Here is a 16,838-nt window from a genome sequence, read left to right on the forward strand (position 1 = left end):
CATCAGCTGCGTCTATCCCTGTTCTATTCACATCGGGAGTGAGCACGTCCCGACGTGCGCACAAGCTTATAAAGAGGCTGAGTCACATGCTGCACTTGGCCAATCACAGCCTTGCCAATAGTAGGCATGGCTGCGATGGCATCTTAGGGCAAGTAGTATGATGCATGTTGATTGGCTGCTTTGCAGCCTTTCAAAATGCGCCAAAATACATGCCGAACAACGAACCCGAACCCGAACTTTTACGAAAAAGTTCGGGTTCGGGTCCGTGTCACGAACACCCCAAAATTCGGTACGGACCCGAACTATGCTCGAACTGTTCGCTCAACACTAGTTATTACCCGAAGTCCCGCGAGACTTTGTGAAGTAATAACTTTGGCTCATCTGAGCCAATACATTCTAATACTGTACGGAGCTCTCACTCCATACAGTAATCAAAGTTTTATGCGAATTAACTTTGGATGTTTCATACAAAGTCGATTCGCTCATCCCTAGTCGTGTGCATTAGCCCAAAGGCCTCTTTCAGACGGGCGTCCTGGATTTGCTCCGGATGCATTGCGGGAAACCCGTGCGAGTGCGCACACAATTTCAGTCAGTTTTGACTGCGATTGCGTTGTTCAGTTTTTATCGCGCGGGTGACGTCAGCCGGTCCTGCTGATGAGGCGAGTTAATTTTTTATTTTTTAACCCCTTAAGCAACATTTTACTAGGCATTCTGTATTAAGAATGCTATTATTTTCCTTTATAACCATGTTATAAGGGAAAATAATACAGTAAATTGACTTTAATCAATTTACTAACATCACCTCCTAGCAACCATGCATGAAATCGCATTGCAAATCTGCAACATCAAGACTGGGACCATGTTATCCTGTGGCAAACTGATTCTGCAGTGGAAAATGCTGCAGAAAAATCTGCAATAAAATCTGCGCAGGTTTTGTCGCAATGATTCCTACTGCAGAATCAGTTTGCCATTGAATTGAATGGAGAGATTCTCATACAGGAAGACAAACAAAATCTGGACCATACTTCACACCAAAAAATCTGCCACAATCCTGAAGATTTTCTGCAATGTGTGAAGGCACCCTTATACTTTTTAGTGAGACCGCAGAGACCTGCACAGGCTGAGCCGATACAGCCCTTCAAATCAGCATGGAAGACCGGTGTTCTGCCAGATTCCTATACCTTGGCAGAATGCTATACCCGGAAGTGACGCGGCCGCACCAGAATCAGCTGGAGGAGGATGTGTGTGAATCTGCGCAAGTGCAGATCTAATGTATTCGTAAACATAATTGCACCGCCGAGGGAGAAGCACCTACTTCATTTGTATGCGCAAAACCATACACAGCGCGTGCGCACTCAGCTCTGCTATGTGGTGACCCCACCACCCCAATATCCTGCACTCATCTCTGCTATGTGGTGAGGATGAACTGCTCCAGATGAGGTGTCCGCGAGTGCGCACTCAGGGGTAGGGAGATCTGATGGAACATTTTGCACTGAAAAATCAACCTACCCCTGAGTGCGCACACGCGATGTAGGGTTTCGCGCATGCAAATTAAGTAGGTGCTTCTCCCGCGGTAGTGCAATTTTTTGCGCAGATCCACACACACCCTCCTCCAGCTGATTCCGGCATGGCCGCGTCACTTCCGGGTACAGCATTCTGCCAGGTATAGGAATTTGACAGAACACCGGCACTGACTGAAGCCTGTAATGGCCAGGGTCCGAGATAACTTTGTTATGGACCATTTCCGTTCAGCTCAAGCAAGCAGTTTCAAAGAAAGAAGAAGTAACGGCTTCACCTACCAGCAAGGGGGGAGCGGGGAACTTCCTTTTGTCATCGATGTGACAGAAAATACAGAGTTTATAGCCAATAGAAAAGATACACGCCACCTTACACCCCCCAATCCTTTCCGTCCTATATACTGCCTGCTGTTCCGCAATAAACCAGAGATCCTGTTATGACCCCCAGCTGTGTGTTGTCTCAGTATTGATCTCTCAGTATACGTACAGTCGTGGCCAAAAGTTTTGAGAATTACATAAATATTGGAAATTGGAAAAGTTGCTGCTTAGGTTTTTATAATAGCAATTTGCATATACTCCAGAATGTTATGAAGAGTGATCAGATGAATTTCATAGTCCTTCTTTGCCATGAAAATTAACTTAATCCCAAAAAAACCTTTCCACTGCATTTCATTGCTGTCATTAAAGGACCTGCTGAGATCATTTCAGTAATCGTCTTGTTAACTCAGGTGAGAATGTTGACGAGCACAAGGCTGGAGATAATTATGTCAGGCTGATTGGGTTAAAATGGCAGACTTGACCTGTTAAAAGGAGGGTGATGCTTGAAATCATTGTTCTTCCATTGTTAACCATGGTGACCTGCAAAGAAACGCGTGCAGCCATCATTGCGTTGCATAAAAATGGCTTCACAGGCAAGGATATTGTGGCTACTAAGATTGCACCCCAATCAACAATTTATAGGATCATCAAGAACTTCAAGGTAAGAGGTTCAATTCTTGTTAAGAAGGCTTCAGGGCGTCCAAGAAAGTCCAGCAAGCGCCAGGATCGTCTCCTAAAGAGGATTCAGCTGCGGGATCGGAGTGCCACCAGTGCAGAGCTTGCTCAGGAATGGCAGCAGGCAGGTGTGAGCGCATCTGCACACACAGTGAGGCAAAGACTTTTGGAAGATGGCCTGGTGTCAAGAAGGGCAGCAAAGAAGCCACTTCTCTCCAAAAAAAACATCAGGGAAAGATTGATCGTCTGCAGAAAGTATGGTGAATGGACTGCTGAGGACTGGGGCAAAGTCAAATTCTCTGATGAAGCCTCTTTCCGATTGTTTGGGGCATCTGGAAAAAGGCTTGTCCGGAGAAGAAAAGGTGAGCGCTGCCATCAGTCCTGTGTCATGCCAACAGTAAAGCATCCTGAGACCATTCATGTGTGGGGTTGCTTCTCATCCAAGGGAGTGGGCTCACTCACAATTTTGTCCAAAAACACAGCCATGAATAAAGAATGGTACCAAAACACCCTCCAACAGCAACTTCTTCCAACAATCCAACAACAGTTTGGTGAAGAACAATGCATTTTCCAGCACGATGGAGCACCGTGCCACAAGGCAAAAGTGATAACTAAGTGGCTCGGGGACCAAAACGTTGAGATTTTGGGTCCATGGCCTGGAAACTCCCCAGATCTTAATCCCATTGAGAACTTGTGGTCAATCCTCAAGAGGCAGGTGGACAAACAAAAACCCACTAATTCTGACAAACTCCAAGAAGTGATTATGAAAGAATGGGTTGCTATCAGTCAGGAATTGGCCCAGAAGTTGATTGAGAGCATGCCCAGTCGGATTGCAGAGGTCCTGAAAAAGAAGGGCCAACACTGCAAATACTGACTCTTTGTAATTGTCGATAAAAGCCTTTGAAACGTATAAAGCGCATGTAATTATATTTCACTACATCACAGAAACAACTGAAACAAAGATCTAAAAGCAGTTTAGCAGCAAACTTTGTGAAAACTAATATTTGTGTCATTATCAAAACTTTTGGCCACGACTGTATACTTTAACATTAATTAATTTGGAGCAGTACATCAACCGAACTGGCAGCTTGACCAGAACCAGAACAAATTTGGAGCCCAACGTTGGGCTCGAGGATTGGACCCTCTGTTCCCGTACCCCCGGAGACCAGTCGAGGAGAGGCGCAGTAAAGGACACCCGTAAATACGAGGTAGGAAAATTGAGTCATCTTGCCTATAAAGTGTCCCCTGGTGTAGCCTCATGGTGTTCGTCTGAGGGAGGGGTGCGGCAGCAGTCTGGGACGTCCTCGAGGGCATGAAAGTAAGAACCCCATATGTTTTTTAAAGTCTTGATGTACTGTGTTGTGCCTATAAGTTGTGAAGACCCTGTTGACAAGTATCACTGACTGAGACACGGAGTTCTCCTATTAGCCTGTATCGGAGTTCAGCCCGGCGTCTGACTCAAATCTCCAAAAAGGGGACGATCACAGAAGGGGAAGAGCGGTCTGCGGTAGCCCAGAGTGTGCTGACCCGGACTCAAAAGGTCTTCACGTCCAGTGATTACTTTATGCAGAGGTCTTTAGACGGCTCCAGTAGGTGCGAGAGACGATGGGACAGTACTCAAGGGTTCTTCCTTTATGTATTGCGGTTTATTGTTTTTAATGTGCGACCCTTTGTAACGGAAACACAGACTGATAGAAACCCAAAGGTCTTATAAAGTGCCTGTGTCAATCGGTCACCCCGGTGTTGTGACCGAGAGACAACAGAAGGGAGGAGACCGGCCAGTGTCTACCCAGAGTTTGTGGGACATTAGGCTCAACGTGTTATATCAGGTTTCTGTGTTGTCCAGAACAAGGTGAAGGATCCAGAAGATGGGAAATGAGGAAAGTGTCCCAACGTGGCGGACCGGAGATGCAAACGCCATGTTAAAATGTTTAAGCAAGTTAGAAAAAATGTATAACATACCAAAAGGTGGCACGCTGCCTTATTATGTGGCAGACGTTGTTGAATGAGAAAAGAGGGAAATTAGAGGATGATAAATTGACAGACATGGTCCGTGTGTGGTTGGACTGTAGTAAAGAATTTGAACAGACGGGTGGGGGAGAACAAAATTTTGATGAGAAAAGACAGAGATATTTCTGTAAACCTGGTGTTGCATTGATACATGACTTGCCACTGCCTTTAATGGCGCTGGGAAGAAAGCAGGTGGGTGGATCTGCAAAACATGTGGTCAACAGAATCCCTCCTCCCGTGATACGTGCCTTGCCTGTGGTGCTCCCCGCCCACAAAACCACACCTTGGTAACTACTCCCCATCACGTCCCATCACTTCCCGTGTTAGCTACAGCGCCATATTGTCCCCAGCCAACGCCCATGAACGGACCTTTAATATCATTCGGTCCGGACCACCCGTCACTCCTATGTCACCCTTACCCCTTCCTACTGCTACCTTGTACCCCATGGTCAACCCGGACGGTACATTCATGCTACCCCACTCACCAGCCACCCTTACTCCTATAATGGTGAGGGGGCAACCTGAGGAAACAGGGGGATGCAGGCGGTGCTGCAGAATTCACTACGGGCATACAAAACGCACCGGGTGATATGCAGACTCCTCCGCGGGGTACCCCGACAGACTACGGTGGTTCGACAACTTTATCCCTGGCACCACAGTAGACTTTACCCATGGTCGTGCGTCCATCACGACGTTCACAAGATCAAACGCAGTCTGACGAAGCGGTAGAATCTGTGTCGGGCACAAGGACTCCCACCCTTCCCCAATTGGCACCATGGAACGGGGGTAGTCCTGCTGCACAGAACCCAAACACCGCCCTCCAGTCTCAGATTACTGCATTGCAAAGAAACATGCAAGATCTAGAGAGGGGAAATTACGAAACCCTTAGGGAAGCCCTGGCATTAACACGTCCCCAGCGCCTGCCCAAATATGTGTCTTTTACTCCACAACAGTTGTTCACTATAGTGAATTTACTGCCTGATCCTGATACTCACCCAATGCCATTTTACAGGAAATTGTCTCAAGTGCACCAAGCATATGGATGTACGTGGTCTGATTTGCAAAGTATAGTGGAGAATAAGACCGGTGAATACTCCTCACTGATAATGGACCACATTCCCATCCCTGAGCTGAGGGGTCAGAACTTTGACCCCTGGGATTATGAGTCTGGGGAATACTTTATAGAGCAACTACAGAAATGGGCAAAAGCAAAATTAGCAGATCATTCCACCACATTGCAGGACAGCTACGGAGGATCAGTTGACCCCCACCTTTTTTCTTCTCAGAAATGATAGCTTCTGCTGTTCTAAGTTTAAGATCCTCTTTCTGATAAGAAACTGTCTCGCTTCTCGGTCTTTGTGGTTTTCGCTCAAATTATGTGACACCCACGGCTGCCGGATGTCTGACAATAAAATTCTGCACTGATTCATATGAGCAAGGGGATTCGCTGCAAACCATTTTGCACCTCATCCCCAATACTCTCTGGGCCAAAAGAACCCCAGGATATCGGACGCCTCAATGTCCCACCAGTCACTGTGACCCTGAAGGACCCCAAAGTCCTACCATACAAAGAGACTGGACCCAGTAGCCAGGACAGCCCCTTCCTGTGTCAGAACTGTACATGCAGCCAGTGCCCTGCTGGACACCACTTCTGATATGGTACTTGGCCACCCCCTCACTATCCTAGCACCACATGACATTTCTGCCATTCTCCAACAAACACAACCTAGGCATCTGACTAATCAACGTCACCTACGGTTGCAAGGTAGCCTGCTCCTACCTGATAATGTCACTATTCAAAGAGGTCACATCCTCAATCCTGCTGCTCTTCTCCCTCTTCCAAGGGGGGAGTGTACTGGAGAATCTGAAGATTTTATTGATCTACAGGCTGAAGAGGATCTTCAAGAATAAGAACTATGGGGCTCCTCTGACTCAATTTATGCTGAACCGGAACATGACTGCCTCACAATGATGGAGGCTGAAGTAGGAACGCCACCATCAATTCAGGACACTCCATTACTGAATCCACACTGGACTCTCTTTGTGGACGGCTCAAGGTACGCCGATGACAAGGAGAAGTTCCATACAGGCATGGCAGTTACTAGTGAGCATGAGGTGCTGTGTGCAAGACAATTGCGCCCAGACCAGTCAGCACAGGAGGCTGAACTCATTGCCCTCACTAAAGCCTGCCTTATGGCAAAAGACTCAACTGCCAACATTTACACTGACTCTAGATATGCCTATGGAGTAATATGGAAGGCCCGGGATTACATCACGGCCGCAGGAACCCCAATCAAGAATGCTTCAGCAGTAGCGGCTCTAATGGCAGCAGTACTGATTAAGGTAAAGGCTCACACTCGAGCTGACACCTCTGAAGCCAGAGGAAATGCCCTAGCTGATCAAGCAGCAAAGCAAGCAGCAGTGAAAGAGGAAGAATACCAGCCCTCACAAATCTTGATGGCAACAGAGTCCACAAAAGCCCCAACACAGAAACCAAAAGAGGTCTCCTGGGACCTGCAAGTCCAGTTACAGAAGCAGGCCACGCCACAAGAAAAATTGGATTGTCTGAAAGAGTCAGCCCAGAAAGAGAAAGAATCTGGACTGTGGACCCAAGAAAAGAGAGTATGTCTGCCCAAAGCTCTCTATCCTCTGATAGCTTCAATAGCTCATGGGCCCACCCACCAATATAAGACCATCATGAAAGAACTAATTAACAAAATATGGGTGGCCCCAGTGATAACCCCTGTCCTGGTGAGGCATACTCAGTCTTGCCTCATCTGTGCGCAGTGCAACCCGGGAAGAACTGAGCCTACACCAACCAAATGTCTCCCCAAAGCCCAGTACCCGTTCCAACGGATTAAAATTGACCACATCCAGATGCCAATGTGCCAAGGGTTTCAATATGTGCTAGTAGTGGTAGACTTGTTCTCTGAGTGGCCAGAAGCCTACCCCGTCCGAAATCAGACAGCAACTACTACTGCTAAGAAACTATTTGTAGGTTCGGAGTAACTGAGGTCATTGAGAGTGATCAGGGCCCAGCATTCACTGCTAGCTTAACCCATGATGTCTGGAAGATGGTAGGGTCACATTTAGCCTATCATACGTTGTACAGACCCCAAAGCAGCGACAAAGTCGAACGACTGAACGGGATACTGAAGTCCAAGATGCTGAAAAGGACTAGTGAGACAGGGCTCAGTTGGGTACAATGCCTGCCCATAGCACTATTTTCAGTTAGACACACCCCTAGGCCTCCACACAAACTGACTCCATATGAAATTTTGTTTGGGACAGGGCCTAGGATGGGGCAATACTTCACACAGCAATTCCAAATGCATTATGAATCTGTTGCAAAATATGTGATTGCCCTGAGTAAACAATTGTCTAACATACGTGCACATGTTTTCTCTTCCATTTCAGATACTGACTCCCTAGAGGGAAGCCACACTCTCAAACCTGGAGAGTGGGTGGTGGTCAAGAAACACGTCAGAAACACCCTCGAACCACGATACGAGGGGCCTTACCAGATGTTGCTGACTACCCCGACCTCTGTGAAACGCGAAGGGAGGCCTACCTGGATCCACGCTTCACATTATAAAAGAGTAAAGGCTGTCCCGACGACCCAAGAACAATAAGCCATGAGGGTCCACCTACTTATCATGACTTTGACTGTAGGCATATCTGCAGTGTTGATGAATGGGACAATTCACTGATACGGCACCATCAAATTTTAGTCCAGGGGTTGAAGGAGACTGAAACTCTGAGAGATTGTTGGATCTGTAACCCCAGTCCCATGAGTTCAACCAGTATGCCTTATTTTGCAATACCCCTGGAACTTTCTGAACTGATTCACCTGGCTAACTCTACCATCTTTCTCACTAGCATACACCAAGTTAAATCCAGTACACACAAGGACAAGGAAGTGTCCTTACCTGTCGCCGGGTGGGCAGATTCCCCATGGCTCATAATAAACAGATCAGGACCCTCAGTAGATTATAGCTCTACTCCCTGGCAAGAGGGATACTGGGCTAATGTCACATGTTTTCCTAGCTGGACACACTGTTATTGTCTCCAAGTACAAACCAAAGGTATTACATTTAGTCCACACATACACTCAGGTTGCAATGACTCAAAAACAGACAGTCACGTGCAGTGTATTGGTGTAGATGCCGTGAATGGAAAAGACCTACCCTGTAACAACCGTACTGTACAGGATCTCCTAACAGGCATATTAGCTAACAACACCGAAGGTCAGTCAAAAGGATATGAGCTGGCGAAAGGGATACAATTAGCCAAACTAATTACCCAATTATTCAATAATTCAATAGCACAGCAGTGGCAGTTCCAGAAGACATATACTTAGTTTGTGGACACAAAGCGTACAAATGGTTACCCGAGAATGTCACAGGACTGTGCACCATCGCCAGGCTTACACCTGCCATCTTTATAGTACCACACTCTGAAATTGACATAAATGCAGTACCTAAACACACCTTGTATCGTAGGGCCAAAGATAACACACCCAGACCAAATGGCAAGCCACATGTAGTAGAGATGAGCATTTCCAACAAAATTGTTAGTTCCATCTTCGTATATCCCATGATAATGCAGATGTGGGATCATCTGGTAGTAGCAACAGACTACCTAGATGACCAAATATGGGAAGTGATGAGACTTATGAATACCTCAAACATTGTGCAAAACCAGTTAATCATTGTCACCTACCAACACACATTAGTTCTAGATTATGTTACAGCTAAAGATGGAGGTATGTGCCAGGTTGTGGGGCCCGCTTGTTGCCATTACATAGACCCGCAGGGTAATTTGCAAGTTAAGGTGGGTCTAGAGAAAATGGCGGATCTAAGGGATAAATGGCTGGACGCACATAAAGCTGATAAAGATACATGGTGGTCTGATACCTTCTCTTTCCTTAACCCCGACAACTGGTTTAAAGGTATTGGAGGTTGGCTCATGGGAATTGTCCAAGTAATATTGCAGGTAGCAAAATTAAAGAGCAAGGTATGATAGGTACACGTCCCTAAGTATAGTAACAAAACAAATATTAATAAAAAGAGGACGTTAACCACTTGCCGCAACTGTAACGCCGAAAGGCGTCATCGCGGCGGCTCCCCCAGGCTACGCTAACGCCGATTGGCGTCATCTCGCGTGAGCCGAGATTTCCTGTAAACGCGCGCACACGGGCGCGCGCGCTCACAGGAACGGAAGGTAAGAGAGTGGATCTCCAGCCTGCCAGCGGCGAACGTTCGCTGGCAGGCTGGAGATGTGTTTTTTTTTAACCCCTGAAAGGTATATCAGACTCTGTTTTGATAACAGCGTCTAATATACCTGCTACCTGGTCCTCTGGTGGTCCCCTTTGTTTGGCTCGACCACCAGAGGACACAGGTAGCTCAGTAATATGTTGCACCAAGCACCACTACACTACACCCCCCCCCTGTCACTTATTAACCCCTTATTCACCCTTGATCACCCCTGATCACCCCATATAGACTCCCTGATCACCCCCCTGTCATTGATTACCCCCCTGTCATTGATTACCCCCCTGTAAAGCTCTATTCAGACGTCCGCATGATTTTTACGGATCCACAAAACGCATACGGACGTCTGAATGGAGCCTTACAGGGGCGTGATCAATGACTGTGGTGATCACCCCATATAGACTCCCTGATCACCCCCCTGTCATTGATTACCCCCCTGTAAAGCTCCATTCAGATGTCAGCATGATTTTTACGGATCCACTGATAGATGGATCGGATCCGCAAAACGCATACGGACGTCTGAATGGAGCCTTACAGGGGCGTGATCAATGACTGTGGTGATCACCCCATATAGACTCCCTGATCACCCCCCTGTCATTGATTACCCCCCTGTAAAGCTCCATTCAGACGTCCGCATGATTTTTACGGATCCACTGATAGATGGATCGGATCCGCAAAACGCATACGGACGTCTGAATGGAGCCTTACAGGGGCGTGATCAATGACTGTGGTGATCACCCCATATAGACTCCCTGATCACCCCCCTGTCATTGATTACCCCCCTGTCATTGATCACCCCCCTGTAAAGCTCCATTCAGACGTCGGCATGATTTTTACGGATCCACTGATAGATGGATCGGATCCGCAAAACGCATATGGACGTCTGAATGGAGCCTTACAGGGGCGTGATCAATGACTGTGGTGATCACCCCATATAGACTCCCTGATCACCCCCCTGTCATTGATTACCCCCCTGTCATTGATCACCCCCCTGTAAAGCTCCATTCAGACGTCCGCATGATCTTTACGGATCCACTGATAGATGGATCGGATCCGCAAAACGCATATGGACGTCTGAATGGAGCCTTACAGGGGCGTGATCAATGACTGTGGTGATCACCCCATATAGACTCCCTGATCACCCCCCTGTCATTGATTACCCCCCTGTAAAGCTCCATTCAGATGTCCGCATGATTTTTACGGATCTACTGATAGATGGATCGGATCCGCAAAACGCATACGGACGTCTGAATGGAGCCTTACAGGGGCGTGAACAATGACTGTGGTGATCACCCCATATAGACTCCCTGATCACCCCCCTGTCATTGATTACCCCCCTGTCATTGATCACCCCCCTGTAAAGCTCCATTCAGACGTCCGCATGATTTTTACGGATCCACTGATAGATGGATCGGATCCGCAAAACACATACAGGCGTCTCCCTGGAGCCTTCCAGGGGGGGTGATCACCCCATATAGACTCCCTGATCACCCCCCTGTCATTGATCACCCCCCCTGTCATTGATCACCCCCCCTGTCATTGATCACCCCCCCTGTCAGGCTGCATTCAGATGTCCGTATGATTTTTACGGATCCACGGATACATGGATCGGATCCGCAAAACACATACGGACATCTGAATGGAGCCTTATAGGGGGGTGATCCATTGATCACAGGGGGGTGATCACCCCATATAGACTCCCTGATCACCCCCCTGTCATTGATCACCCCCCTGTCATTGATCACCCCCCTGTCATTGATCACCCCCCTGTAAGGCTCCATTAAGACATTTTTTTGGCCCAAGTTAGCGGAAATTATTATTTTTTTCTTACAAAGTCTCATATTCCACTAACTTGTGTCAAAAAATAAAATCTCACATGAACTCACCATACCCCTCACGGAATCCAAATGCGTAAAATTTTTTAGAGATTTATATTCCAGACTTCTTCTCACGCTTTAGGGCCCCTAGAATGCCAGGGCAGTATAAATACCCCACATGTGACCCCATTTCGGAAAGAAGACACCCCAAGGTATTCCGTGAGGGGCATATTGAGTCCATGAACGATTGAAATTTTTGTCCCAAGTTAGCGGAAAAGGAGACTTTGTGAGAAAAAAATAAATAAAATCAATTTCCGCTAACTTGTGCCAAAAAAAATAAAAATTCTATGAACTCGCCATGCCCCTCATTGAATACCTTGGAGTGTCTTCTTTCCAAAATGGGGTCACTTGTGGGGTATTTATACTGCCCTGGCATTCTAGGGGCCCTAAAGCGTGAGAAGAAGTCTGGGATCCAAATGTCTAAAAATGCCCTCATAAAAGGAATGTGGGCCCCTTTGCGCATCTAGGCTGCAAAAAAGTGTCACACATCTGGTATCGCCGTACTCAGGAGAAGTTGGGCAATGTGTTTTGGGGTGTCATTTTACATATACCCATGCTGGGTGAGATAAAAATCTTGGTCAAATGCCAACTTTGTATAAAAAAATGGGAAAAGTTGTCTTTTGCTGAGATATTTCTCTCACCCAGCATGAGTATATGTAAAAAGACACCCCAAAACACATTGCCCAACTTCTCCTGAATACGGCGATACCACATGTGTGACACTTTTTTGCAGCCTAGGTGGGAAAAGGGGCCCACATTCCAAAGAGCACCTTTAGGATTTCACAGGTCATTTACCTACTTACCACACATTAGGGCACCTGGAAAATGCCAGGGCAGTATAACTACCCCACAAGTGACCCCATTTTGGAAAGAAGACACCCCAAGGTATTCCGTGAGGGGCATGGCGAGTTCCTAGAATTTTATATTTTTTGTCACAAGTTAGCGGAAAATGATGATTTTTTTTTTTTTTTCCTTACAAAGTCTCATATTCCACTAACTTGTGACAAAAAATAAAAACTTCCATGAACTCACTATGCCCATCACGAAATACCTGGGGGTGTCTTCTTTCCAAAATGGGGTCACTTGTGGGGTAGTTATACTGCCCTGGCATTCTAGGGGCCCAAATGTGTGGTAAGAAGTTTGAAATCAAAATGTGTAAAAAATGACCAGTGAAATCCGAAAGGTGCTCTTTGGAATATGGGCCCCTTTGCCCACCTAGGCTGCAAAAAAGTGTCACACATCTGGTATCTCCGTACTCAGGAGAAGTTGGGGAATGTGTTTTGGGGTGTCATTTTACATATACCCATGCTGGGTGAGAGAAATATCTTGGCAAAAGACAACTTTTCCCATTTTTTTATACAAAGTTGGCATTTGACCAAGATATTTATCTCACCCAGCATGGGTATATGTAAAATGACACCCCAAAACACATTCCCCAACTTCTCCTGAGTATGGCGATACCACATGTGTGACACTTTTTTGCAGCCTAGGTGGGCAAAGGGGCCCATATTCCAAAGAGCACCTTTTGGATTTCACTGGTCATTTTTTACAGAATTTGATTTCAAACTCCTTACCACACATTAGGGCCCCTAGAATGCCAGGGCAGTATAACTACCCCACAAGTGACCCCATTTTGGAAAGAAGACACCCCAAGGTATTCGCTGATGGGCATAGTGAGTTCATGGAAGTTTTTATTTTTTGTCACAAGTTAGTGGAATATGAGACTTTGTAAGAAAAAAAAAAAATCATCATTTTCCACTAACTTGTGACAAAAAATAAAAAATTCTAGGAACTCGCCATGCCCCTCACGGAATACCTTGGGGTGTCTTCTTTCTAAAATGGGGTCACTTGTGGGGTAGTTATACTGCTCTGGCATTCTAGGGGCCCAAATGTGTGGTAAGGAGTTTGAAATCAAATTCTGTAAAAAATGACCAGTGAAATCCGAAAGGTGCTCTTTGGAATATGGGCCCCTTTGCCCACCTAGGCTGCAAAAAAGTGTCACACATCTGGTATCTCCGTATTCAGAAGAAGTTGGGGAATGTGTTTTGGGGTGTCATTTTACATATACCCATGCTGGGTGAGAGAAATATCTTGGCAAAAGACAACTTTTCCCATTTTTTTATACAAAGTTGGCATTTGACCAAGATATTTATCTCACCCAGCATGGGTATATGTAAAATGACACCCCAAAACACATTCCCCAACTTCTCCTGAATACGGAGATACCAGATGTGTGACACTTTTTTGCAGCCTAGGTGGGCAAAGGGGCCCATATTCCAAAGAGCACCTTTCGGATTTCACTGGTCATTTTTTACAGAATTTGATTTCAAACTCCTTACCACACATTTGGGCCCCTAGAATGCCAGGGCAGTATAACTACCCCACAAGTGACCCCATTTTGGAAAGAAGACACCCCAAGGTATTCGCTGATGGGCATAGTGAGTTCATGGAAGTTTTTATTTTTTGTCACAAGTTAGTGGAATATGAGACTTTGTAAGAAAAAAAAAAAAAAAAAAAAAAATCATCATTTTCCGCTAACTTGTAACAAAAAATAAAAAGTTCTATGAACTCACTATGCCCATCAGCGAATACCTTAGGGTGTCTACTTTCCGAAATGGGGTCATTTGTGGGGTGTTTGTACTGTCTGGCCATTGTAGAACCTCAGGAAACATGACAGGTGCTCAGAAAGTCAGAGCTGCTTCAAAAAGCGGAAATTCACATTTTTGTACCATAGTTTGTAAACGCTATAACTTTTACCCAAACCATTTTTTTTTTACCCAAAGTTTTTTTTTAATCAAAGACATGTAGAACAATAAATTTAGAGAAAAATTTATATATGGATGTCGTTTTTTTTGCAAAATTTTGCAACTGAAAGTGAAAAATGTCATTTTTTTTGCAAAAAAATCGTTAAATTTCGATTAATAACAAAAAAAGTAAAAATGTCAGCAGCAATGAAATACCACCAAATGAAAGCTCTATTAGTGAGAAGAAAAGGAGGTAAAATTCATTTGGGTGGTAAGTTGCATGACCAAGCAATAAACCGCTAAAGTTGTGGAGTGCCGATTTGTAAAAAAGGGCCTGGTCTTTAGGGGGGTATAAACCTGTGGTCCTTAAGTGGTTAAAATGGAGCAAAAATAACAATTATTTTATTAGTGCTAATAATGGAAAGGGGTGAAAACCTATATTAATAATAAGACTAATTTGTCTATCCAGATTGATATAACCTCATCATGTATTGACAGTGACACTACCTACTATGGTATATAGCAGGACCACTGTAAGTATCATATGCAGATAAACGAACTGATATGTGTAACTAAAACCACCGCACTAGTGATCGGATGTGGTACTCCGAACGGCAGAGTGCTGCCTATAGGATTAATATGTGCTTGTGGAATGGATACTACTAGTGTGGTATATCCTCTGGGAGATGTAACTGTATCTAATGCCCCAGAACAATTGGAGGAGATATCACACGCAGCAAACAAAATAAACTGACCAGTGACAGGCGTCTCACTGGGCAGTGGCGGTTAGTGAGAGGAGCGGCAGTGCACTATGCCGACTCTCAAACACTAGCCCCCATGTAAGGAGTAGACAACGCAGAAAATTGCTGGTGTCGGTAAAGATACACTCCAACAACCAGCAGATCTGCACACACTGAGCTACGGCTCTACGCGTTTCTGTGCAACTAGTTGGTGCACTTCATCAGGAGCCAACGTAGCTACTACACCTTAGCTGCCTAAGACCGATACCATAGACTTGAAATCGGCGTACTACATAAGGATGTTATTAAGTGGCACTGAATCTTGGTGTGGGAGACAGTGTGCTGCTTTTTACAAACATAGCCTCGGCTCTGTAATGGCCGCGAGCGGCCAGGCAGACGCCGTGATTTAAAGGGCAAACACCACGCCCCCATGAACACACCTCCTGTCAGCAGCCAATCCACCAGATGAATCATTCATACTGGGCTGGTCTACTGACGACAGTGGAGGAATAGGGATGTGTCCCGGAGGTCAGCGCACATGCGCTGCGTCGTAACAATGTATCAGGGAATCTCAGCGGCCTTATATATGAATAGGCAGCAGTCCTAAGAGAGCAAAATAGGAGATCCTAAAACCAAGCATTACAGTAACAAAAAGTAATAGCGAAAAAACTGTGACAAAGACAGTGTAGAAGTGGCAACTAGTAAAATATATGAAGTACAGACTAATGACCAGATGTGAATAGACATAGAGTAATATAGTCTTATCACTCATCGGTCAAAAGGAGGAAAGTCTACAATTGCCCATATAGAGCAAATAATGTAGCATCTCCAAGGCATATATAACTCTAGGTAACAAACATACCCAGTGGCCTATGAAACTACACATATGAATAAATGCCACTACCCACAAAAATATCTCGTCTGACAAGACAAATATAAAGAGATATGATACTAATAACCAGAGGCAGGGAGTAACCATAATGTTCTTAAATGGATATTATCCGCATCAAATAAATGGAACATAGGAAATGGCATCATTGAGACCATTGGGTTTAATGGTCCCCAGCCTAAAAATCCATTGTGCCTCCTTTTGTAGGAGAATGCGGTCAAGATCTCCTCCTCGCGGTGTTCTCTTCACAATGTCAATGCCTTGAAATCTAATAAAGGAAGCATTGCCACTGTGGCATTCAACCACATGGCGGGCAATCGGTGTATCTTGGGCTTTGTAGATATCAGACACATGTTCCCCTATACGCCGTCTTAGCTCCCGTTTCGTTTTACCGACATATTTCAGGCAACATTTACATGTCATTAAATAGACCACGCCAGTCGTTTTACAATTCACAAATGGTCTAATAAAAAACGTTCTGTCAGATACATTACCGATAAATGATTTGTTCTTATTGATGTAGCCACAGAATTTGCAAGTACCACATGGAAAAGTTCCTGAGACGGGATTGTGTAACCAGGTATGTTGTTTGGGACTCTGATACATACTGTGAACTAAGATGTCACGTAGGTTCTGGCTACGACGGAAAGTGATAGCTGGTTTATCAGGGATAAGGTGACCAATATCCGTATCGGATCGGAGGATATCCCAATGTTCTGATAGTGCCCATGACCAAGTACGTCACGTACTATAGAATGTTCCAATGATCCGCACATTATCCATCCCTTGTGGTTT

General features: G+C 45.5%; 1 protein-coding gene across 3 annotated transcripts in view; it reads right to left on the minus strand.

Moving 5' to 3' along the window:
- The window catches only part of KLHL26 (kelch like family member 26), an 81,774-nt gene that overhangs the window by 47,661 nt on the left and 17,275 nt on the right, over positions 1 to 16,838 (minus strand). The window lies entirely within an intron of this gene.

This window comes from Bufo bufo, chromosome 2, assembly GCF_905171765.1.
Source record: "Bufo bufo chromosome 2, aBufBuf1.1, whole genome shotgun sequence".
Lineage (NCBI taxonomy): Eukaryota > Metazoa > Chordata > Amphibia > Anura > Bufonidae > Bufo > Bufo bufo.